The 27381-nt window shown below is 41.9% G+C and overlaps 1 long non-coding RNA gene across 2 annotated transcripts in view; it reads right to left on the reverse strand.

The window, feature by feature from the left end:
- Window positions 1-217: 217 nt before the first annotated feature.
- LOC125613223 overlaps window positions 218-27381 on the reverse strand; it is a 192490-nt gene continuing 165326 nt past the window's right edge. Inside the window, exon 8 of one of the 2 annotated variants that reach the window (XR_007343728.1) lies at window positions 218-2597. This is a non-coding gene — a long non-coding RNA (uncharacterized LOC125613223). Of the gene's footprint in view, window positions 2598-15432; window positions 20007-27381 lie in introns of those variants that run through there. The other variant, XR_007343727.1, reaches the window with a different exon arrangement.

Genomic DNA, 27381 nt, shown 5'->3' on the forward strand with positions numbered 1-27381 from the left:
TGAAAACAAGGGTGAGGTCTTTAAGGAAGAAACAAAAAGTTTGCAGAAGGGAGACACTGCAAGTCCATCTACAGATCAGCCAGACAACACCATGTAGAGCAGTGAGCACCCCCAACAGAATGTTTCTATAGAACAAAGGCTGGGAGAGAGGTGTCAACCATGCTAAACATGGCAGCAAATCCACCTGCAGTCTGCTCCTGGGAAGAGTCAGCTTGCATTTTACAGGACATGAGTTTTGTCTTTCTATATGCCCCAGGATTCAAGCGTGTTCAGAGGACTCAGCTACAGGGAGACTTTTTTTTTTTTTCCTCCCTCAAAAAGTCAATAAGCATTTAAATCATTGATAAGAGAAGTGTTCTGGGTTTGAAATGAGATTTCCTAACAACAGATACATTATTAAATTTTATAAAGCAGACCATGTAAACTATGGCCCACAAGTCAAACTGAGCCTATGGTGAGTTTTTGTATAGCCCATGAAACAAATATAGTTTTACGTCTTTTAAGTGGTCAGGCAAAAGCAAAAGAATATTCTTTGTGGCATAGGAAAATTGGGTGAAATTCATATTTCAGTGTCCATAAATTAAGATCTATTGGGATACAGCCATGCTAGCTCATTCATGTTTTGGCTCTAACTGCCTTTGCACCACTGGGAGGTAATTAGATAGTTTGACAAAGACTGTCAGGTCCACAAAGATATTTACTATCTGACCATTTACAGAAAATACCTGCTGACCCTGGCTCTAAACACACCTCAGAAGTTGCCTCCCCAATGTGAGTCTATGAATATAGCTTTTCTAGGGTGACCAACTCTAGGTCAGCTTGGTTCATGATTTCTATTAAAATGAGGTACCTCTGTATTTACAACTTATTTCCCATCCACAAAGACGGGATAGAGTTTTGGCTCCACCCTGATGGGAAAGAAGCTTGGGTGGTGAAATCATCATCATGTCCAGAATATACCATCTTAGCAGTAACAATCAGCACTGTGTTCCAGGCAGGGGTGAGCTCTCCATGGTCATTCCCGAGTGTGGCAGTTATCAAGTGGAATGCACTGATCATGGCTACCTTCCTGAATGGCAGACTTAGAAGCAGTACCTGCTCAGATTTCGTTCTGGAGATTCAACATGTAAGTGTAATAAGGACATCAGCCTGGGGTCCAGCCCATCTAAGTTTAAGTGTCCCTTCCATCACTTACTATCCACTTGACAATAAATTAACCTTTCTGAGCCTCAGTCTCTTCATCTGTAAAATAAAAGTAATGCCTGTCTCATAGAGCAGTCAAGTTGATGATGTCATTAGATGATGTACAGGAATGAAGCCTTGGCTTAGTAGATGTGTTGTGGTGGTTTCACTGTCTTGGGTGGTGTGGACAGGTGAACAAGAGTCCAGGCTCCTGGATAGAGAGATGGGTTCTGTTCTGCCACCTATGAGTTGTCTGACCTTAGGCAAGTCACCTGCTTGTCTATGCCATGGTTTCTTCCTTGGTGAAGTGGATGTGATGATACATTTACTTTCTAGGCTTGTTGTGAGGATTTGGCGAAGTGATAAGGTCAGCAGTGGCCCAGGAAGAATTCAACAAACATCAGCTGTGATCATGACCTTTTCCTGGGGATGCCTAGATGATGCTTCCACAAAATGCTGACTCAAGTCGGGAGAGATATATTGGCTGTGATGGGGGACTCTAAGTCCTTCCCCGAGTGCATCAAAACAAACTCTTCCTTTGTTCCCAGAACACTGCCCAGCTTGGCCGCCAACCCTCAGGGTCTCTTTCAGGAGGCCGGATGATATTCATAAGACCTTCTTCTGGAGCCCAGACCTGTGCAGAAGGACAGGACCCAATAGATTTTCCTAAATACTCTATTCCTTGAACCCATGGATTTGAAGAAGAAGGTTAGGCAATTGGGCAGTTAGAGCTTTATTGGTCTTGAACTCAGTCTCTGCTTGCCAGGATCAGTTTGACACTAGTTACTCACCTATTCTTTGCTCACGCTGCACCCTCTGCCTGAAATGTCATTGCCCTGGCTTCTACCCCTGAAACAAATGCTACCCATCCTTGTATCACCAGCTCAAATAGTACCCTGCCTTAGAAACCTTGCCACTATATTCCATAAGGTGTCTCCTCCTCCCCTACAGAACTTTGTACAGACTTTGATCATAGAGAGGTTTTCACATCGTGTTATAGATAAAGGAGTTTGCAGCTGTGTCTGTTCTTAACATTCTCAGCACCTTAGCATGATGCCTGGCCCACAATAAAGATGCACCCAACAGTTGATGGTTTACATGAATCTATAAATTAAAAAAAAAAAAAAACAGACATTAACAAGCTACTGGGATGAATAGGCAGATGATTTTGTTAAAAAATCCGTATGGCTGAACGGTCTCAGGGAGTGCCACACAGGGACCAAGGTGGTTTGAAGCTTTCCTGGAAACCCTACACCTTCCAGATGTGTGCACTGGCTGTTTTGCTTCAGGTCCTTCTTCTTGGCTGCCCAAGTCATTTGGGGCTAATGCGCTTTCAGCTTAGACCTGGAGTGTTCCGGCATAATCCGTTAATGTAAATTATCTGTCATCTTGACCAGCAAGGTTAAAGCAAGTACCTGTTAAAAGAAAGATATGAAGAGCTGCAGAGTAGCAGGGAGAGTTCAAGTACAATTGTTTTCTGTGAGAGGTCAAGTTCACCTTGTGTCGGGCACTTGGGCTAACAGTTACCGATTAAAGGAGACAATACGATAAATTTTGCTTGCTTTTTAACTCCCGGTGTGCTTCTCACTCCCTGCTGCCTTGGATTGTAAAAATATTCCAAGGCTTTGGAGAATAGGACTCGTCTCAATTTTTTCTTTTGCCACACAGCACACCCTGGGTTGGGTGCTCTTTCATTTCCGCCGTGTGCTTCCCTAGTAAGGGTCACGGGTCCACTCCTGGTATGATGTCGTTGGCTGTTTTTGGTTTTTGTTTTTATTTGTTATTTGTATTTCTTACTTTGAAGATAGCTTTAAAGAAAATGACATGGCTGCAGTCTGCAGCCGGGCCAGAAGGGGGAGGCTGAATGAAGTGGATTGTTGTAGGTCTGTGAGAAAGTAGTTATGGGGGCAGGGGAGGCAGTGGGGGAGGGTTGTCAGGGAAGAGGGGGTGGTTAGAAATGCAGCGGGGAAGAGAAGGAGGGGTAGTGAAATCAAAATAATTATAATAAAATAATAATTGCAGCCATCATTTTCGTGAGCTCGATGCTTTACATATGTAGTGGCACTTAATTCTCACAACAACCCCGGGAGGTAGGTATTAATATCCCCATTCTTCAGATGAGGAAATCAAAATGCCAAAAAAGAAACCCTTCAAACTTTCAATTTGTGCACTAATTTTAAGGCAGTTGGATTGCTGGGCTATAACCAAGTCATTTCATAAGTAAATACTGGCGGTTTGATTTTTTTTTTTTTTTTAATTTTTAATGTTCACTATTCCAGGCCCCAGGTCAGTAACGGAATATGTGGGAAGTCTTTAAAAATACCAGTGAGAGCATGTGAAATAGCACAGCTGAAAACCACTACTTTTCACACTGGGCTTCATTCAGAGTTCAAGGTTGTACATTTTTCTCCCACACAAATTCAACAGAACAAGAAACCACAAGAATTGAGTGTTTTCCAAGTCTGAACCAGGGAGTGTGAACTTCAGAAACAAGCATGAGGAGAAATTTATTTGAAAACCCTTCTCTGAAAACCTTTGCAACTCAGTTTCCTGGCCTCAAGGTCTTTAAATAACTCTAGCTATGTAACACGTACCAAATCACCGGTGGCATCCAATAAATATTCAACAATATGGATATTGTGGTCAATTTCCTGATAGGCCTAAGACTTGTCAGAATTTTCCAGATGAATCACTTCTGTTTTATCCATATCCCATATCATGACCAGCTCCATATCTGTCCCTTGTATGAACTCCAATGATACTGGCTGCCAGGTTCAACTTTCTCCAAATATCCCCAACCGAAGTCATTTTTCTGTCTGATTCATCTCTGCTACCAGACTGCATATGCCCCCAATGTGTGTCCTACAGAGATTTCCACAGAGCAAGGATTTATTAAGTGTTGCTGAAGAAATAAATAAATAAACTTCACAGACTATCTCTACATTTAGGATTTCTTTCAGTGTGAGGGTTTGGGGTTTTATGGAGAGGAGGAGAAAAGGGATTTTTGATCCTTTTTCCCATTATATTTCCATTGAATTTGTCAAGTGGCTCAGAGTTTTATTTTTCCAACATGAATCACTGATGATCTAACAAATTAATTACCCATCCATCCTGCCCTACTGAGTGAGGTCATGGGAGAATGGATGGGTTCAGCCGACCTCCTCTGGACTCGAGTGTCACAGCCCCCATTTAAGAACTTGAGTTCAATGCCAAAATTGCCAGTTTAGGTTAGAATCAGACCTAAATGTATCTTATTATACACAGAGGCACACAAATGCAATATGTCATCTTTAATGGTTCAGAACAAAGCCTAAAAAAATAGTGTCCTAGCCCAGATGAATTTTATAACCTTTGATATATGGCTTTCATTATTAACAATAATTTCTGTAACTGCATCCAAATTCGGGAAGACACCCGATGAATATTAATTTTATTTCTGATTTATTTTCTGCTCCCCGTGGCTCCCTCTAGGGCAGACCTGCATTCCCAGCGTCCCTTTGGCCCTGAGATCTTATATCCTCCAGAGGAGAATTGTCATGGTTCTGGGGACAGCCTGTTTCCAGGAACATTTCACATTGGGTTTTGCTATTCTGCCGGAAAACAAGGGTTTTTGTTTTTTGGGGTTTTTTTTTCATTGCATTTTCTTACCTCCTTTAAATTTTACAAAGATCCCCCGACACACACCCTTTGTCATTATATTAAAATCTAATTGCAAGACAACTCTCCTCACCTAAGTCATCAACAGAGCCCAATTATTTCTAATGCATGCAGAAGGGGGAAAAAGTGCCAAACAATAAAAAGGCATGCAGTAACCTAAGCCTTTTTCACAGTCAGGCTTCAAGTTCACATGTGAATTTATGCCAGTTTTGACATTAGCCGAAAAAATTAACAGTTCTCAAAAATGAAACTCTCACAAAAGGGGTTTTGTGTTTCAAGCAGAATAAATTATAGTGTGATGTTATTAAAACACTTAGTTGTTAAGTTGCCAAGAAAATCCAGTATATTCACACAGACTGGAGGACCTGTCTCCATGCAAAGTAATTAAATTAGATTTATGGGCTGCATTACATCAGTGTTTGATAGTTCATTTTTCCTTTCTTCATATTTTGCCCTGCTTTATTAGAGCATGTGACAGATGGTAAAAATAGTGTGAAGTTTCTTGGCCCTGTGCTAAATCCCCTTTCGGTAGTATATCTCTCTTCTGTCAGTTCTCCCCAGCGATGATAAATTAACCTCTCTCTTTGTATCCCAAGTGTGGCAGTAAAGCTCTCTTTTGACACAGCACTATCACTTTATCTTAATCTGTGCTGTTTCGAGGAGAGAGGGAGATGATGCAATCGCTACCCTGAGTTTAAAGAGAAGATTTATTGTGTCAGAAAAAGGGAGGATGATTAATATAATATGCATCATTATATTTTTCATTTTGTCTCATTTGTTGCCTTCTTCTTGTGGAAGGCGAGAAGTTCACCGGGGTGGGCCACCCTCCGGACTGCCTTTCTCCTCCAGCTCTGCAAGGTGGGCTGAGCCTGGGGCAGCAGGTGGAGGGTAGCCCGCACCTCTCTACCCTTGCTCTAGGCCACTATGGACAGGGTGGAGTTTTTCTCTTCTATGGCTGAAGTCAGATCCTGCCTTTTCTAAAATGAGGAAGTGCCACCCAAGACCCCCTTGGGGCAGGAAGATAAATAGTTCTCAGGGCATTGTTTGAAGTGGGTCAAGTCAAGGTGCTCCCTAAAACTAAACAGGAGTTGGGGTCTTCCAGTCCCTATAAGACACGACTGGCAGGACCAGAAGTGGTGCCATATGTTTTTGCAGAATGAGACTATGATTATGATTATTGCCCTTATTTATAATAAAGCTATATTCTCTTTAAGCTACTTCTTGGCTATGAATTGTCTGTATCTGGAAACTGACTTTATTCATTCGGTTCAAGAAGCATTCACTATGACAGGTACCATGCCAGACTCTGGGTAGATGGAAAGGTGAACTTGGGACCTATCCCTGCCCACGGGAAATTCCAGCCAAAGGGCAGCAGTTGGCCTAATGTAATGTGCATTTCCTCTCCCAGAACCTCCCAGCAGTGAGGGTGCCTAGCTTGGGTTCAGCCCAAGGAGGGATACTGGACTCCACTGCAGGAAGGTCCCCAAATCAAGGGGAAGAGATGCATGGCAGACAAGATGAGCATAACGAGGAAGAGGCAGAATAGAAAGTATCATTTGAAGTCAAAAGGGATCTTGGTATTGTCTCCCCAAAGTCAATAATCCTTTTTAGGAAACAAATGGTCACAAACCAATTTCTCTGCTCCAAAAAGCTAGATTTTTTTAAATTTATGCCAAAGCTGAAGTGACCCTATAGTATCCTCACCAGCTGAAATATTTTCACCCAGTTTTCATCAATGACTCTGGAAGCACCAAATGGCAGGAGGCCATTCACAGCTATTCTTCCCTACTGAATTGACCTTTTTCCTTCCCTAGGGCTTCCCTCTATCCTCTCACCGGGGAGGGGCATCAGTAGCCATTTTGTGTTTGCACTCTGGGATTTCACCTCATAGTTGATTGGGCCAGGCCTGGGCCAATCAGGATCTCTCTCTCCCAGGAACTTGGAATTGAGGCAGAACAACAGCCAGTGGGCTGGAAAGGAAATGAGAGAACTTCAAGATGGTGGAGGCAGTTATAATCTGCCATAGAACAAACACACACACACACACACACACAATACGGGAGCATATGTACACCCAGAGAGGTGGAAAGGAGAGACACAGTGAGAACTTCCTGGATCCTAACACGATTTTGCATGCATCACTGCCCTCGAGTCCTATGACATCCCTTGTATATTTAAGTAAATCCCCCTTTGTTCTTAAAAGAGATGTAGCTGTTTTCTGTTCCTTGCATCCAACAATCTTCAAACACCTCTATTTCCTCCAACTCCCTAACTTAGTGCTTCAGTTCCACACAGGCTAATTTCTTATGCTGCCCCACAACCATATCTTGGGTGTTTCTATTTTCTCACATTTGCTGCACTTGGTTCCTTCACCTGAAATGCCCTTGATTTCCCATAACCTATCCTACCTAACTCAGGTGCTTCTTCCATCACAAAAACTGCTCCAGCCTTTATTAATGATCGCTCCCCTGAGTTCCTCCTTACAGTCTGTGCAACAAAATCTAGCAGTTAATTGTGTTGTGTAATGTGCATTATGCTGCAGTGCTCATCTTGTCTCCCCAGAGAGACAGTGAGCTCCTTGAAGGCAGCAATATGACTCCTGAGCCTTACTTGTATCTCTCTTAGTGCCTCCACCTGGTAGAACTGGGGCAACCTTCCCTGGCTGGCCTCCTGACCATCTGCAAAGGCTGAGTAGAGGAACCTAAAGAATGCAAGAGCCTTAGTTAAGCTACAGCCGCTGTATCTCTTGTCTCCTGCTTCTCCCCAACTCTGGAGTTTCTTCTTCATCATCATAAACAGGGAGTGTGACCCCATTCTCAGCAGAATGAGAGAGCAAAAACATTGCCCTGGGATATGCAACAGACGATACCACTTATAAGAGGACCAAATTTACTGCTGCCAGAAAAACTAGGGTCAACTAGCAGAGATATGGGATGATGCGTATCAACCCAAACTTTGGATGAACTAAGCATCATTTCAACTTAATTTTGGAAATCTAAATATATGGAATGCATTAGCTGATTTTATTTTTGGCAGCAGACTTAACCATTCTAATCATGTTTTGCTCCAGCGAATTTTAAAATTAGTTTGCATTTCCTAAGCACACATCAGCTGGGTAAGTGCTGAGGGAGGGGGCAGAAGGAGGCGGGGATGCTAGAAGAAAGCCTGGTTGGGCTTAAAACTTTTCTGGCAGATGCTTCATTAAACGAATAATCCACATTCAGAAACACGAAAACTAACGAGAATCGGGTCCTTGGGCCTAGAAGAAGTGATAGTGCAAATAGGCACCTACCTGCCAGCCTACCTTATAAGGTGCCAAGCCAATGGGGAGGTGGGGGGAAAAAAAGCTATTTATTTATTTACTGTCTGTATACTTTCTAGGGAAAGAGCATAACTGCAAATACAAATTTTCTGTGTGATGGTAAATTGTCTCTCCTATTTGTAGAGTTGATTAATATCCTGTTCTTACTAACATGGTGGCAATATTAAATGAATTTTTGTAGAAATGTGTTTCTTCTGAGCATTTAGTGGTCTTTGCAAACATCACTTCTTTATCTTCAGCCAGATATAGAAGATGGAAATGGGTCAGGGCCTCTATTACTTATATGGCCAACATATGTCAAAAGATTTTTCCAAAGTCCACCCTTACCCTCAAGGACATCACAATAATAGTCATTACCATTTGTGGAAACCCCTGTGCTACAAACTTTGGTTATTATATTGGATTTCTTCATCACAACCCTGAAATTTGACTGAATAACCATCTTCATTTTACAGATGAGGAAACTAAGTCACGGAGCGGTTAAATAAACTGGGTACAGTCACGCAGCCATTTCGGGCTGAGCTGATATTCCAATCCAATGTTCTGTGCCTCAATCTGCACTCATTTAACAGCACTACCTCTCAAGAAATACAGACTATGCTTTGGGCTGGAGAACTTAATAGTAAGGTTTCACTCTCCAGTCCCCTTTTAGGAGAAATAGGAGTTGAAGAATGCCAAAGGTGGCACACCACCCAGTCTCCTGGGACTTCTGTGCTAGTCTTAGTCAAACTGCCCTATGTCCTCTAAAAGACTGTCTGTGATGGGCAGCTGTCCCTTCATGGGAGCACAACTCTCTGGGATCCAACAAAGGGCTGATGGAGTAGAGGTTTGCAGGAGGCTGCTCCAGCCTTAAGACTGGAAGTAGAACTGTCCTTACTCAGAGACAAGTTGGAGAGAAAATGTGTACGTTCATACACTTTGCCCTTTGTCTCCATGATAATTTGCCTTTATAGACAGCTTTCACGCATCTGTGGGCCAACGAGAGGCAGAGGTTGTTGGAGGGCTGAAAGAAGATACTCCAAGGCAAATCTAGTCATAAGAAAAGCAGAAAAACTTGTAAGGAAATTATACATGACTAAACCAACAATAAATTAAAGACTATTAAAAAAGAACAAAGGTTGAGCCGGGCACGGTGGCGTACACCTGTAATCCCAGCTGTTAGAGAGGCTGAGACAGGAAGATCATGAGTTCAAAGACAGCCTCAGCAATGGGGAGGTGCTAAGCAACTTAGTGAGACCCTGAGTCTAGATAAAATACAAAAAAGGGCTGGGGATGTGGGTCAGTGGTTGAGTGCCCCTGAGTTCAATCCCTAGTACCAAAAAAAAAAAAAAATACAGAGAACAAAGATTAAGTGACATGTTAGTAAGCTTTGTATAAGCATGACAAAATACCTGAGCTAACTAATTTAATAAGGAAAGGGGACTATAGTTTCAGAGGTGTCAGGCCACAGTGGAAGGCCCTGTTACCTTTGGGCCTATAGCAGCACATTACCTCAGGCAGAAATACACAGTGGAAGAAGCTACTGACCTCATGGCAGACAGACAGGAAGTGAAAGAGTCCAAATATCAAGAGCACGCCCCTGATGATCAACAAGGTCCTTCCTTCAACAAGGTCCTACCTCTTAAAGGTTTCAGCACCACCTAATAAATAGCACCATGGGCTGGTGACCAAGCCTTTCACACATGGGTCTTTGGGGGACATTCCAGTTCCAAATGACAGCAGTCGGTGTATTAGCCAGGGTTCTGCAGAGATATAACACCAATAGGAAGATTTTGTGTGTGTGTGTGTGTGTGTGTGTGTGTGTGTGTGAGAGAGAGAGAGAGAGAGAGAGAGATGTATATGAAATCAAGAATAATAATAAATTGGCTCATACAATTGTGAGGACGGGCATATCCAAAATCACGGGGCAGGCCAGCAGGCTGGAAACTCAGACAGGGGTTGATGCTGCAGTCTTGAGGCAGAACCTCTTATTCCCTAGGAAACCTAACCTCAGTGTTGGCTCTTCAGGCCTTCTTCCAGTTTTGTAGCCCACCCACATTATTGAGGATAATCTTCTTTACATGAGGTCAACTAATAGTTCACCACATCCACAAAATACCTGCTCAGCAATACCTAGATTAGTGTTTGACTAAATTACAGGGTACTATAGCCTGGCCGAGTTGACATAAAACTAAATATCACAGTAGGATTACCCTAATGCAACTATTTTCACTCCCGTGTTCTCTTCCAATAATTATATATATTTTACATAGTTGTAAAAACTGTATTACAAGAATTTACTACTTTTATTATACATATAATGCATATTCATTATAGAAAATTTGTATACATAAAAATTTGCCATTCTAATTCCCTATGTAATTTGTAAACTCTTTTTCTTGTTTATAAGACTATCGCCTCCAGGAAATTACAGAACACCATAAGAACACAGTACTATATTTCATTTTTCTTTTTTGCCTTTCATTAATTGTGATACCTGGCATACACCAGGTGCTCAATATACATTGCTTGAAATAATGGTTTTTTTCAACATAGTGTCAACATTTATTATTTGTAATAGTCTAAATAATATGCTAAAATTCTCTTAGCTCATTGCCTATTATTAAACATTTAGGTTGTTTTAAAGTTTGGATATTTGGATTTTTTTTCCCTACAAGTTTTACTGCTAAAACTTCTTTGTCCGATATATTTTTCTTTCGTTTGAATAATTTAAGAAAATTTATTTACATGTGGTTTTCTTTAGGGTACTTTTAGCCTTAAATAATCACACTGATTAATCAAACAATTAATTTAGAGAAAATAAATTACAGTGATTGTTTGACAGGCCCATTAAGACTTGATAATCATAACTAGTAATCATGTAGCCCTTTACGAACATGACCCAAACCCAAACTGGTAACTATTGTTCATGATAAAAGGTTGGAAGTCTGAAGACTACATTTCCCAATACTTTAGCAGTTGGCTTTCTGTTAGGGTTCACCTGACTGGTAGGCGAATTAAGACTGGGAGGAAAGGAAATCTCAATCTCTCTCTCTCTCTCTCTCTCTCTCTCTCTCTCTCTCTCTCTCCCTCCCTCCCTCTCTCTTCCCTTTTCTTTTTCTTTCCTTCTTCTGATAGTGATTCTTCTATTACCCCATATTTCAGACAACCTTTTTGTTGCTGCAACCAAAAAACCTGACAAGAACAATTTTAAGGAGGAAACTTTATTTGGGGGCCCGTGATTAGACAGCTGGCTCCATTCCTCAGGTGAGGCAAAACATCATATCATAAAAGAGTGGTAGAGGGAAGCAGCTCAAGGCATTACACCAGGAAGGAGAGAGAGAGAGAGAGAGAGAGAGAGAGAGAGAGAGAGAGAGAGAGAGAGAGAAAGCTCAGCTCACAAAATATAAATCCCAAAGGCACACCCCCAGGGACCTACCTCCTGCAGTCACACCCTACCAGCCTGCAGATACCACCCAGTTAATTCCTAGCAGGGGATTAATTCACTGATCAGGTTAAGGCTCTCTTAACCAGATCATTTCACCTCCAAGCTTTCTTGAATTGTCTCACACATGACATTTGGGGAACACCTCACATCTAAATCATAATACACCAGCTTCTGAGGCTACAGGCTACTTTCTGTGATAGTAGGTTCTAGAAGCTCTTTCACCACTCTGCTCTTTTTCTAGTTCTAAATAAAATGGGAATTAGCTTAATGTTTCCATTTTTCTCTTTGTCTAAGATCTTTGTAATCTCTTGCATGTATTGAATATCCTGTTTGAAATACCTAGGTTAGTCCTATCTTCTTGACTAGAAACTGATTGATACAATAAAGACAAAATTATTTTTCTTTGCAAGTCTCTTTTATTGTGCATTGTAAATATATATAATAGTGGGATTTTATACCATATTCGTCAACAAAATGCTTTATGAAGAACTGCTTGTCTGGTTTCATTCGCTTTGGTCTCCAAAATCTAGATTCTAGGAGTCAGTTTGGATATATATTTCCAAAATTTCCCCTTGTAACTGTACTCATCGTGTTTTTAAATTATATTTTGCATTTCATGATGTTTTGACATCTTACAATCTTTCTGGCTGGGGAGAGACTGCTCCGCCCAGGTCAGGCCTTCCTTGGAGAGAGCCGAGGTCTTGGCCAGGAGCACATCTCTCACAGACAAACCAACCAATCCCAAGCCCTTCTCCAACTCTCATACACCAAGCCAGTGTTTCTTCTTCCCTACGTATCCCCAGGCCAGGTAACAGGCAACTACAGCCTATCATACAGCTCAAAACACAAGGAATTATTCAAACCAGCCAGTCCTACATTGTTTTCCCTGGCTTTCCTTTCCCAGGAACCCCAATAAAGGCTCTGACTCTGGATTTCCCTTCACCTGACCAAAACCTGGTGCTTCCCTTACAATGACCTCTCTCCGCCATTTCTGAATATAATCAACTTCTTCCCAAACCCCACTTTCATTTCCTCCTGTGGCCACACAATATTTACTATACCCTATTCGACATGTACCTTCTTAGAGTAACAGTGCTTCCTGAACTCCATTCCTCCTGTTACTTGTGTCCAGCGGGATTTTAGGAAGTGCTCATTAAAGAAAGTTTTCATATTTAAATGGATTTGGAAATGTTGGGCTATATAAAGTTCAACAAACTTTTTGGCTGAAGGACTTCTCAGAGTTTTTACTACACATTTGTGCAATTCTGAATCTCTAAGAGTGTACCCTGGTTTTTATTAAGCAGGGAAACATTTATCACAGGGTGTACAGTGTTATATCTAGGGACAATAGTCTTCCAAAGAACACCATTTGGGAAATGCTTATTTATGGCAATACTGTAAAAAAAATTATTTTAGTGTTTTCATGAAAAAGATATTAAGAGGTTGTTGATAAAGAGAAAACTCCTACTTGTTAGCAATAAACAGATGTTTCACAGAGTACCAAATATATTGCTATGCAATGGACTACAAAGCTTACAGAATTGTCATATTCCGATTCCTCTTGTTTAGAGATGTGACCCTAACCCTTGGCCAGCTAAGGGCATGGTTAAAAACCTGGCGAATTTTCCTTCTGCTCTTATCCATGTCGACAGAACGTCAAGCCTCTTATCAGAACACTGTTCCCACATCTCAGACTTCACGTATTCCCTGTGAATAAGGCAGTCCTTAAGTATGAAATTGTTCCTCTATTCGGTTTCCTTTCTTTTTTCAGGAAGCTAAAAAGGGGTGAGTTATAACAATATAAGCGAAACCTTAAAGGGAAGTTTATGGAGACTCAAGAAGCAGAACACTAGCTCAGCATGGGCTCACAGGAACTAGAATAGAGAACTACACAAGCTCCCAGGAACTAAGTGTGCACACTCTCCCCCATGTCTCTGTCTCTGTCTCTCTCTCTCTCTCTCTCTCTCTCTCTCTCTCTCTCTCCCTTGGTCCCTCCCTCCCTCCTTCAGGCAGTGCCTGTTTTTCTGGAGTGGCTTCATCCTCCTCTCTCCACTGCCTGGGCCCTATTTAAGTTCAAAGTACATGTGACTCAGGGCCTGTCCCAATATCACCTGGCATAATTCCCATCTGCCAGCCAAGTTGCCCAGTCTCTCAGCTGTGCTGTCACTTGATGCCTATGGGCAGTTTCACTTCTTCCTGTGCTCAGCAAAATGCTGACTGTGAGCTGTGTGAGAACTAACTTCTCAACCCTGAAGCCTGCATCTTATGTCTATGCAAAAGTATTCTGAATATTAGGTAATGGGAAGAGGGTCTTTCAGCCCTTTTGCAAGAAGAGGTTTTATTTCCTCCCTTCCAGGCTAAAGGGTGCTTCAAATCCAAACTTACAATGACTCCTGGCTCACATGATTGGTGCCCCTTCCACCTTTCTCCAATCTCAGCTTTTCTACGGCTCCCCATGTCTTTCTAGCCCACCTACCACACTTTCCCTCACTCACTTATGTTTGCGTGTTTACATTTACTGCTTCCTCTGCCTGGAACTCTCACCCTCCCTGGTTAATTCCTACTCATCCTTGAGATCTTAACCCAGTTGTTACTTCCTTGGGTAAGATCTACCTTGGCCTCCTGCTCAGGAAGAACCCCACCCCCAACTCAATACATAGCATCACATTTATTTTTAAAATTGTTACAATAGTTAATTTTTAAATGCCTGTCTCCCTCATTAGCAAGTAGATGAGTCCAGAGATCATGTCTGGTTTTGCTCATCCCTGTAGCCCTTGCATCTAATACCTGATAATCTCTTAATAAATATTTGGTTGTATCCATTCTGCCATTCCACAGTCATACTATATATACATTTCTCATCTCTTTAATTGATCTTTTTCAAAATAACTTCTTGTTTTATAATTTCCTGTTCTTGTTTCATTAATATAATGTTCCTTTTTTTTTAATCTCCTCAGGAGTATTAGACTGTGATAGTTTTTGTTTTAAAGGTCTGTGCTGATAGTGCTGTTATCTATGGTTTTTTTTTATTGTTGTTATTTTTGTTTTTGTTTTTTGTTTTTTTTTAATAAGAACTAGTTTATTTTATCATCTCTCTTTCATTCTGATAACTTTTCTCAAATGTTTGGTAATTTTTCATTAAGTGTTAACTTCTATGGCAGAAAATTTCTCACATATGACCAGAGAAGTGGTCCCTCTTGGCAGTCTCAGGGAAAAGTCACTATTTACTCATTATATGCTTAAAATTCTGTGACATTTCCCTTTCACATACTTTATATCAATTTATCTTCAAAAGAACCATAGAAGAACATGCATTATCATTATCTTCATAAACTAAATATCTAAATAAACTAAAATTTTGAGAAATTATTTTTCTTCCAAAATTATGCAGTTAGAAAAATTTCAAATCCAGACTCACACCAAACCATTGATTACATATCTCATATTCATCACACCATACCACACAGCTGCCCATCACCTGACTCTGCTTAAGGTTTAACATTTTAAATCCCAGGCCATGTTAATAAAAGAAAAAAGAGACTATTTACACACCCTAGGAAAAGTAGGACATGACATCAACAATGTTTAGACTTAGGAACTATCATGCTTTCAAAATTCTCTTTCTCTAACTCATATCTCTCATATCTCTGTGTTAGCTTCATCCTCTCCTTCTGCAAATTGTATTCTCTACATAGTGAGGTACATGAACTCCAAGAACCTGATCCACATCCCAAGAGTTCTACCCATCCCCAATCCCCCATCCCCCAGAGGAAAAGAGAGCCTCTATCTCCTGTATGCAGCTTCTTAAAACCTTCAAGAAGGATGCAGGTTGGCCCAGCTCATGTTATATTTCTGACCCCCAGACCAATCACGGCAGTCATGGAGACAAGATATTGTCATTGGCCTGATCTAAGTTATGTGCTCACCGTTGTGGCTGGAAAGCAGGGTTCTCATGACAGCTCACTTCCCATATCAAATAAGCAGTTCCTCAAAAGATAGTACCATCCCACTATTATCACAGTGGACCATCTAGTAGTGTTTGTTGGATGTCGGCCTTAAAGGTTGGCATACCCAGGAATACTGGTTAGCAAACAGGTACAGGACACATTTGCATGTTAAGAGCGTTGATCATGCTTCAGTCTGATGTGGTAGAGAGCATCTGGACTTAGGAGTCTAGTATCCCCATGCCATTGTTTGAGAGCTGTGTAACCTTAGACAATATACTTAACAAGAATACTAGAATATTTGTTACTCTCTTGGGCAATATATTTAACTTGGCAAATAATAAGCACTCAATAGTTGTAACTCTATCTCTCCTAGCAGCTGAATTGAGTGTTTCCTTCCTAGTTGTCCAGAAAGCAGGGATTGCCAGCCAGGGTTTTGTAGCATCCCCAGGAAAATCTTCAGTTATTTCAAAATTTCATATGATAGCCTCAAAAATTATTTAAAGATTAGTTTCTTTTATCTTGAAATTAACTCTATTTCTAGGAGAAGGAGGTCATAGCAAATAAGTTGGATCAAAAAAAAATAAGGTTGTACAGGTTGAATCATGTTCCCATAAAATTCATATGTTGAAACCCCGATCCCTGGTACCTCAAGAGGTGACTATCTTTGGAGATAGGGCCTTCAACGGTATAATTAAGGTTAAATGAGGTCATATGGGTATGCCTTAATCCAATATGACTGGTGTCCTTATAAGACAAGGAAGAGACATCTGGGTGCCCATGCACAGAGGGATAATCATATGAAGAGGAAGCAAGAGGCTGGCTACCTTCAAGAGAAGAAGAGAGGCCTCAGAGGAAACCAGCTCTGTCAGACCCTGATCTTAGAGTTTCAGTCTCCAGAATTATAAGAAAATAAATTTTTTGATGTGTAAGCCATCTAGCATGTGGCATTTTGCTATAGTAGCTTTAGTAAATTAATACATGGATATCACAATTATAGAATATATTTATGTATTGTATGTAATATTACATATATGTAGAAGGGCATTTCTACACAGACCCTATCACACTGAGTCAAGATCCTGCCCTTGTTTCCTCTCAAAACCCATTTCAAACTGTTTAGTTATAGAGAAATTACAATAACAGTCTGCCTAAGCTATACCTGGCTGTCTCCATTGCTGAACCAGGTAGCTTTTGAGCATCTCTTTTTCAACTCTTCTTGTCCTAGTCATATCTCTTCCAGCACTCACACAGGTTTTTTTTTTTCCTATGATCTCATGGCCAAGGAATGGCCCTTCATGGACCAGACATGAATTTTTTTATTAAGCTCTATTGAGACATGTAAATCATAATTGCACTTAACACGAGTTTCTTTTCTTTTGTTTGTATATCCCATTCTCCAAAGAATTGAGTTACTTGGGGTTTTTGTTTCAGATGTATTTGCCATTGCTGAAGTGCTAAGTTGACAGCTCCTGCCAGGGACACAAAGATGGGCAGGTCACCCAAAGTGCACATAGCCTTTCAATGAGACTCTGACAGGGGAGCCACTATCTTCAAATCTGTATGATAGGAATAATGATATTTACTTTCTACAATTGTTATGAGAATGTATTAGTTAGCTTTTCATTACTGTAATAAAATATCTGAGAAAAACAATTTAATAGAAGAAAGGTTTATTCTGGTTCACATTTTCAGAGGTTTCAGTCCATGATCACTTGGTTTCTGTGATGGCATGGTTTCTATGATGATCACTCTGGACCTGTCATGAGTCAGAACATCAAGTCAAGGAACATGTAGCAGAGCAGAGCTGCTCATTTGTGGTGGCTCGAAAGCAGAGACAGAGTAAGGAAGGGGCCAGGACAAGATGTCCTCTTCTAGGGCATGCCCTCAGTGACCTATTTCTCCAACTAGGCCCACCCCTACAGTTTCCACCACCCCCCAACGGTCCATTCAGCCATGGATCCATCAATGGATTGGACTGTTGGTAAGGTCAGAGCCCTTGGGATCCAATCACTTTCCAAAAGCCCAACCTCTGTATCTTGCTGCATTGGGGACCAAGCCTTCAACACATGAGCCTCTAGGGGACATTCCAAGTCCAAATTTTAACAAGAACTAAATAAATATGTTAGGGGCCTACTAAATCCAGGTGTTCAAAACCATGCAGTTCACCTCTCATCAGGTCTTTCATCTAAAAAAAAAAAAAAAGAAAAGAAAAGAAAACAGAATAAAAGGAAGGGGAAAATATTAAACTCCCCACTGTCACAGGGAAACCATCAAAAGGCATGATATGTGGGAGAGTATTGTATAAATTACGTAATAACATCTACATGGGAGGTCTAACAGTGATTGTTCCTATTTATATAGCACTCACAACACAGGTCTAACCACGCGCCAGGACCACCCTAACAACTTTAGAAATACCCCTGAGTTTTCTCCCTACCGCATCTCTGAGGTGGGTTCTATTCTTAGACTGTTTTTACAGATGGGGAGATTGGTAGAGAGAGGACAAGGGATTTTCCCACGGTCACGGTCACATGGCTAGGAGAAGCCAGAGCTAGGGTTCAGAGCCAGGTCCTGAGAGTCTCCCCGTGCTGAAAAGTGACTGCTTGACCCTCTCATCTAAGACCCCGTGGGAGCTCTAAAGGCGAAGGTCACTGCTTCAAGGAGGACCTTCTCCTCACCCTCAGACTCCCCTCCAGTCACCGCAGAGCAATCTGCAAGGAGAAACTTGACCCTGTGCACTGTCCTTGGCTGGGCTGCCTCCGGCAGAGTGGAAGTGGGCAAGGGAGGTGAAGCGGGATGTGCGGTCCCTGCCATCCATCGAAGCCCTTCCCATTCCTTTCTCAGGCAGAGCTGAGCTCTGAGAAACCAACTGAGGCCTCCCAACACCTGATCCGGAACTAAATAGCATGTATGTGTCACAGGCAGGCAGATAGTTCAGACAACCTGAAGAGCCTTCTGCTGCCAAAGACTGTCTAGCCAGGCCTCTGCCAGCAGGAAGGACAGAGGGGCAACTCATGTGATCATTCCATGTTTCTTCCCTCCATACAGAGCTGTGAGCACAGACATGCATGGAGGCCTTCGCAGCTGCAGTGAGAGACCCAAATTCCAGAGGAGGACCAGGGAAGCACCCCTGAAAGTGGGAATGGAAACAGTCGGTTTTCTTTCATTTACGCATTTCTTTCATTCATTCACTCCGTAAAGATGCATTGCAATTCTGCTTTGCGCCAAGTCCTTCTCTCAACCCCATACCCATGGCAGATAACAAGATGTAGACCTTGTCTTCTTGGAGTTTATATTCGCAAACAAATAAAGGACTCTCGTGGATAAGCACCATCAAGAGAATAAAGTACAGTATTTAAACAGAGAGGTGCTCTGCGCTATTTTCTTGATGGGAGGCAGCCACGAGGTATCTGTCGGTTGGTTAAGTAATTTACACTGAAAAATAATAGAAAACTGTTGTCCTCAACCCTGAAGCCAGAGTAGTAGAGGGGGGAGAATTCAAATTGGGAGTCAGGAGACTTCTAATTACCAGATCCGGTTAATTAACTTCTTGAGCCTTCCTTTCCTCGTCAGTTAAGTGGGAAAATGACATCTGCTTTAGAGATGTTGGTGAGAATTAAATGCAACAGAGTACATTAAAATGCCAGCATGTTCTTTGACACACCAGATACTCAAACCTGGGAGCTTTGGGTATTTCTAGCCTGAGCACTGTGAGACTGTGGGCAAGTTACTTAAGGAAAAGGGGCAAATATCATTTATGCAGTACCTACATGTGACAGATCCTGTGCTGGACATTGTCCCTGAGTTTTATCTACTTCCTCTTTTGTACATTGATGGGTGCAGAGCCAGATGATACCCAAGATTCCTCCAGTTTACACATCTACATTAAGAGGGGAATACGGAGACCACCCAGCGCACATAAACAAAAGAGGTCATTGGAAGGAGATCAGGATAACTGATATGCCCAGGAGGATCTGAGGCACAAGGACCTGCAAGAGCTTCCCAGAAATTCACAGGGACCTTCATGATGTTTTAGAGGATCCCAGGGTTAGGTCATGGCGCAGTAGATGTACCATGAGCCTAGACCCATCTTCTAACATGGTGATCTAGGAATTTGCTATTCCATTTTCTGCAGAGACTTTTCTACTTCACATTCTCACATGCCACCCAGACTACCTGGCTAAAACACCTTTCCTAATTTTTAGCTTGTGGTCATGTCTGCATTGGGTGGCAAAGACCTGGGGGTGGGGGAGGTACAGCCCTGTGAATACTCATTCTGCCTGCCCCATCACTCTAGTCCATACTTACATGTTTTTAACCAAGGGAGGCAGCCACAGAGAACATCAGAAATGAGCTTGATGATAAGATACAACCTGAAGAGCCGAGTGTGGAGGAAGTCTTGTTTAGCTCCTCTTTCTAGATAGTTCCATCTCCGACATCAAAAGTCATAGACTTCCTAACCATATGGGATCTGGGAAGATAAGGTCATGGGTTGAAGATGTCACTGTCACCAACTTGAGGATGAAGAGTCTTTGGGACGATCATTGAAATTCCTACATTGATATTATTTGATTCCCCCCTCCCATGGGCTTGTGGGCATGAGCTAATGCATAGGGCTCACCAAGAACAGTAAGCCTTCCTCACACTTACAGCAGTAAGAGCAATGATGGTCAGGGCTAGCATTTCTCAGTATCCCAAGCATGTCCTTGGCATGTCCCAAGCACTATACATACTGCATTCTTACACATATCATTCTTACTTAAGCTTCACAACAATCCCAGTTTGAAGATGAGGAAACTGAGACTATAAGAAGTGAAGTATTCTAAGATCATTAAGAGAACAAATACTGGAGAAGGAATTGAAACCCAGGTCTGTCCTATTCCCAAGCCCAAATTCTTCCTATTGTGTGTCTGCTATGCTCTACCAAATGAATTTGGACCTCCTCCCAAGAAACCTGCAGAAGCTGGAGATGAGAACATCTCAACAGGAGACTCAGGAGAGGCCCAGCTGACCCTGAAGAACACCCATATGTCTCTCAAGGAAGCACATCTTATGCTCACCTGCACCTTGAGAACTTAGAACCAGTGGAGACCATTACCTTCATCTCCTACCAAAGTATTTCCTTGTGTTTTCGTCAGCTTTTTCACTGCTGTGACAAAAAGACCCAATCAGCTCAATTGTAGAGAAGGAAAGGTTTATCTGAGGGCTCACAGTTTCAGAGGTCTCAGTCCATGGACAACTGGCTCCATTCCTCTGGGCTTGTGTTGAGGCAGAACATCATGGTAGAAGAGTGTGGCAGAGGGAAGTGGCTCATATGATGCTCAGTCAGGAGAGAGAGAGAGAGAGAGAGATCTCCACTTGCCAAACACAAATATACACCCCCAAAGTCATGCCCCCCAATGCCCCATCTCCTCCATCCATACCCTACCTGCCTTCAATTACCACTCAACTAATCCCATCAGATGGTTAATTCACTGATTGGGTTAAGGCTGTCACCACCCAATCATTTCTCCTCCAAACCTTCTTGCATTGTCTCACACATAAGATCTTGGGGGACGGCTCACATCCACACCATAACCCCTTGCTTGTGAAAAACTGTGGTCCTCTCAGCCAGGCCCATTTAGCCTTCCTTCTTTCTGTGTCTTTCTGCTGCAGGCTTCTCTGTTCCTCCTAGAATCCCAGGAGCTTTCTTACCCCAAGAATTCACCTGCCTCCTTTCTCTCCTTCCTCCCAGCTCCCTTCCCCTTCCTCCCCTCGGGGAACTCTCCCCTGGCTTCATTTCTACAGAAAACCTGGGGGAGGCAGGAGGGAGATTCCTCCACTTACTCAACTCTCCCCAAAGCTGGAGAGAGTGATTTTTCTCCTCACCCCTCCAGGGCTTCTCTCCCGCTCTGGTGCTTCCCCAGCCTTCGCAAAAGGGGCTGCGGGTGAAGGTTTTTCCATTTAATTTCATTTTTCATCATTTTTACCCCTTTTGGATGGTTCACATCTGAGGGTCTCGGTGGATTAACTGGCCAATCAGATTTCATTATGAGCCCAAGTAGTTCTTATCATTAAACCTGTAATTTATTTCTTCTGTGTTTCATAAAATGTGAAATATTACCATTCTCCAGGAGCTTGAGGAGAGCAGAGATGCTCCATTAAGTTCAACACTGCTCCTCCGTAAGAGGCCGTAATTATATGCGGATTTTTTCTAACCGCTAAGTTTCTACTTGCAGATGCTAACAAAAGAAATAAGCTTTTAATCCAAACATAATTAATATGAATTACCTCCCCAGTACACCCTGGCTTTGCACCATTAAACTTAATTTTTGTTTTGCATGATAATTGTGTTATCATTACCGTTTATAGGAGAACTCAGGGACCCTCACTTTGTTTTCACTCAAGACCAAAGGGACTGGAAATGATTTCCCTCCCCTCTGCCAGGCACATGCCTGTGGGCCAGGCTTCCTCACCCATCCCTCCCAGCCCCTTGTGACTTGGGGAAGCTGAGCCATGGGCCATATTGCCAGTTGCCATACCTTGTTCCAACAGAAAAGTGGAACATAGTCTAATCATACATCAGAGGATTTACCACTCAGGAGACAGGCTCAGTCAGGCCTGCTGGGTAATCATCATCATCATCATCATCATCATTATTATCATAACTGTTGTTATTGTTCCTAACATAATGAGTACCACACAATTTCTTTGCAGCATGCTCCAGTTATCCTGGTATTGGTTATTTCTCACAACTATCTGGGGATCCTAGACTCTGAATTATTTAAATGAATCCCCAGAAAATCTTAGACTGAGCACCAAAGGTCTAGGTTTTACTAAAGGTCCATTCGAGATTCTATCAAGGCAAATTTTCTCTCTTACCTCTGTGTGTCTCATTCTCTCTATCTCTCACACAACTTTATAAGGAACATTGGTGTATTTTTTTTAATCCGAGAAAGAAATTGAGAAGAGTCTTCTTCATTGACCAAAGAGTTAACAAATATCTACTATGAACTGTGAGGAATGGCCCCTGACACTATGAAATTCATAATGCAGTTGAGAGAGGAATATAGACACCTAAATATTTAAGAAAGTGGAAGAATTAAATAAGAACACAATCAACAATGCTAAAGATGGCAAACAGAGTATCGGATAGTATGATCATTAGAGGAAGGAGAGATTACAAGTGTGTTCAGGGAAGGTAGGGTAGGAACAAGAGCTTGGGCTGGACTTTGAATAGTGGATAGGATTTGTAGAAGTGACTCCTGGAGCCAAAGCAGGTGGGGAAGTTAAGCACAGCCTGGAGGAAGATACACACAGACAGCTGGACAGGGCATCTGGGGCCAGAAGACGCAAGGTCTTGAGTAACAGGGTGATGGGGACACACAGAATGATTTTTAAGTGGGACAGAGTACTTAAAAGAAGTGGTATCTTCAAATGATCAGTATGGGGGTTCCTTGCAAGAGGGTCAGATAAGGGGACTGAGGCTAGGGAGGCCAGGGAATAATGACAACAATGACCTGCCATAGGGGGCTTGACTGGGCTGGAACAATAGGAAGGAAGAAAAGAAAGCGGGGTGGGGGAGGGAGACGGAAGGAAGGAAGGAAGAGAGAGAGAGAAGAGAGAGGAAGGAAGGAAGGAAGAGAGAGAGAGAGAAGAGAGAGGAAGGAAGGAAGGAGGGAGGGAGGGATAGGAAGAAAGGAAAGATTTTAAAAAGAATCTATGGTCTGGGTACCTGCCTGGAATCCCAGCAGCTCAGGAGGCTGAGGCAGGAGGATCATGAGTTCAAAGCCAGCCTCAGCAAAAGTGAGGCACTAAGCAACTCAATGAGACCCTGTCTCTAAATAAAATACAAAAAAAAAAAAAAATAAGGGTGGGGATATGGCTCAGTGGTTGAGTGCCCTGAGTTCAATCCCCAGTACCCCCCCACAAAAAAAAAAAAAAAACAATCTATGGGGCAAGAAAGGATAGGTGATAGAGGATGGAATACTTCACATTACTTAATAGGAGTTATCACTGTAAGTCCACTACAAATCACTCAAAGCATTGATTAATTATCATTCATGCTTAATGTAGATTAGCACCTGTGAATATTGTCTCTTGCTAACTAGATACTATTAGTATTAATATTTTGCCCTATTTGGTCCTTCTACCATCCCTGTGAAATTGTCCAGCATACTCCGGACATGTATATACTCTGTTACATATATTTCATAGCTGGCAAAGGAAAGTCACTGAGATAGTAAAAAAATTATCAAAAATATGATGTTTTTTCAGTGGCCAAGTAATAACCATTGGTCTTCAGACTCTATCCTCAATAGTATTGTTCAAAGAGTTATAATGACAATTATAGGCATCACCCAAGTCCCCTAATCTGCAACAAAGCCAAGAGTGTTCTCAAACCCAGAAGCCACACCACTTGATGACAGCCCTTGACTCTATTTTCTCTGGGTTAGGAGTGGGGCATTGAAATATTTAGTGTTTTCAAGTGTACCAAACCACAAGGGCAGTGCCAGAGCTCCTTCACCAGGATACTGGCCCTATTTTCCTTGTCAAGTTAGCCAACAACAACATGGGTGCCAGTTTGCTTGCACAGAGGTTCTGACTACAGCAAAAACCCTTCTATGAAAACAAGCCTTACCAACGGCCCAGAAGCTGCAAACAGGGACTAAATTTTTAATTAATATAAAAATAAATTTGACAAGCTCTGTATTTGGTTCAAAACAAATCCAGTGAAACTCAGTAAGATAATCAGTATAAAGTTTTAAATCTAGGAGGAGGGAAGAAAAAAGGCATCCAGTATGATACCATCAAATAAAGTAGGTAAAAAATTAAAAAGTGAGAAAGGGATGAAAGAATAAAATCTGATAGGAAGACAATAGTAATGTGGGATGGATCACAAGGTGAAAGTAAAATCAACAGAAGAGGCCTAACGCCTTACTATGGGGTGGGATCACACCTGCTGTGTCTCATGTGTCTCTTAAGAACAGTAAGCATGACGGTAGACTGAGAAACTGAGTTAAACAACACAGGTCCAGCACGCAATCATCCAGGGGATTCTGGGGTTGGTCCCTTCTGAGCACTGCATGCTATTTGGAGTTGAACTACTAAAAGGAAATGTGAATGGAGAGGTAAAATAAAGGGTTAGAGAGAAGGACCTAAAAGACACCTGTGGAACCCAGAATTATATGGCCCAGGGTGGAAAGGTCTAGAAAATAGGAAATAAGTGGGACCCAGTTGACTTAACAGTAGGCTTTAAGCCAATATGAGCCATCTTTCCCTCCAAAAATGGTACCCAGATGGTCTTCTCCATGTTTCTAGAAGAGAAAAGAGCCAAGGTGGGTTTTGGCTGAGCTGCAGCAAGAACATGTTAACCCCAGACTCATTTTCTTGAAATCATGGGCTTTAAAGACAACAAAAAACCATCTTCATTTTCCTGTTTCTTGAGCTTCCCTGCCTCTGACTCTTACACCCCGGAAGCAGCCTCCTTCTAGATGGCTCCCTGCTTTAGTCACATTGCTCCGACATCTGATATCCAAAACTCCCCAGAATACAGAGAATGAAAGTGACCTTCAGTGGACCTTCAACCCATTCCTCTGCCTCAGGGCAGGCATCTCAGCTGTATAAAACCTGTTTCCAAACTTATTTAATATTGCCAACTGGGTGTTGCAGCCCATCTAGAGTGTAATCCGATCCAAAAATATATTGAAAGACATCCTGCAATCACTTCTTCAAACATCCTTTGAAAGTTTTAAGAAACAGAGAAATGTGTAAAGAAAAATTTTTTTAAATAAAAAGAAGATGAATTGGAAGGAGGATACAAGATACCTTATCAGAGTTCATAAAAAGCTAGAGAGAACAAGCTAGATCCCGTGCCCTTAGGAACACAAGTGGGAAGTCATTCCCCTTCTTCCTCCTTTCTGTACCTTCCCAGTCTTCTCCACATAGTTGAGGATAAAGCCAGAGGACAAGAGGCCTTGTGTGGTTTCAACTCACCAACCCAAGACGATAGACCTCTGTAGCTCACATGGGAAGGAATGGTCTTATTTCCAAGTTGAATCATCAACTGAATCATCCTATAGGCTGTTCCAGAGCAATCATGGAAGGCAGCACTGGGTATCCATTAGGAGTCCAATCTCTGGAGTTAAAGGGCTTAGAACCATGGACCAAGTCACCTAACCTTTCCATGGCTCAGTTTACTCATCTGTAAAGTGGAGGCAATCCTAGTACATACCTTTTGGAGTTAATGAGGATTAATTAAGTTAATATTAATTAAGTTAATATTACATCAGTTAATACATATAAAGTGATCTGATTAGGGCCTGTGCACCTTTAATTATTTGATAGGTATTTACTAGTTTTTAAACTAATAAATGGTTTAATAAACTGGTAGTTTACTAGTATATAAAACTAGTAAATAGTTTTTAAACTAGTTTTTTTTTTTTTTAGTTGTGGTGAACTAACTTGTTCACAAGTGCACATTCACACTCTGAAACTGGCATCATGTTATAAGAATTACCAGGCTTCACTCATCAAATAGTCTATAAAATGATAGGAATATTTTATCTATTAGGCAGAAAGCATGCATTTTGAAACTTACACGTTATAAATTGCATACAGATAGGCTTTCTTAGGGACCTTTATAAACTTCTTTAATAAAATAATATATGTAAGTTATGGTCTGGATATGAGGTGTTCCCCAAAATTTCTTATGCTAATGCAGGAATGAAATGGTTAGATTGTGAGAGCTATAATCTAATCAGTGGATTGATCCATTTGATGTATTAATAATTTGAAAGGAATATTTTAGTTGGGGAGTAATTGTAGGCAGGTAGGTTGTGGCTGGAGGAGGTAGGTCACTGGGGGACAGGCCTTGGAAGAGTTTAAGGGTTTATCTTCTCTGTGGCCCCCTTCCCCAATACCCATAATTCTCTCATTCTTTCTCTCTCTCTCTCTCTCTCTCTCTCTCTCTCTCTCTCTCTCTCTCTCTCTCTCTCCCTCTCTCCTCCCTCTCTCTTTTCCTGACTGCTATAAGCTACCTAGTTTTCCTCTACTTTCTGACTCTCTTTGGGCCATAGCAGTGGACTAAAGGACTCGGGGGATCATGAGCTGAGATCTCCAAAACCATGAGCCAAAATGAACTTTTCCTTCTTTAAGTTGTTCTTGTCAGGTACTTTGGTCACACCAATGGAAAGCAGACTAAAACCAAAACTGGCACCGAAGAGTAGGGTCATTGTTCCTCAGCCCTCCAGGCACTCAGAGGCTTCTGCAGCCATAGTCCAAGGAGGCCTGGCTATACCTTGAACTGGTGGCATTATCTACAGGATTCTGGTTCTGCAAGATTTTGGAGGATTCTGGAATTTCAGGGTCATGGAGATTTCTGCCTAGATTTCAAAGGAAGTCTAGGAAGCCAGGAAAAGCGTAGCAGAGTTGGATTCCCTGTGGGAACCCCTAAGAGGGCAAGGTTAAATCAAAGCTGGAATAGAGATTACCCCAAATTAAGAGACACCAGTAACATAAAATAGCAACCAAAGCTAGCTTCTGGCTGTGGACAGAGCCCCGCTAAAGAGAGACTACGTGAGATGCAAGTGACAATGCCATAGGGGCAGAGCTACACAAGGCCTTTGAAGAGAACATCTCATTTCCATGTTCTGGAAATGCTAGACATGGAGCTACAAGACTGTAGCTGGGTTTCAATCTTGCTTTGGTCCTAATCCTTTTCTCTATAAGCCTATTCATTCCTGTTGGAATGGGAATGTTATGCTGTGCCATTCTATACTGTATGTAGGTAACTTGCTTTTGATTTTTACAGGGGCCTACAGCCATGAGTCTCAGGTAAGACTCTGTACTTGGACTTTTGGGCACGG

This window comes from Marmota marmota, unplaced genomic scaffold (assembly GCF_001458135.2).
Source record: "Marmota marmota marmota unplaced genomic scaffold, marMar, whole genome shotgun sequence".
NCBI lineage: Eukaryota > Metazoa > Chordata > Mammalia > Rodentia > Sciuridae > Marmota > Marmota marmota.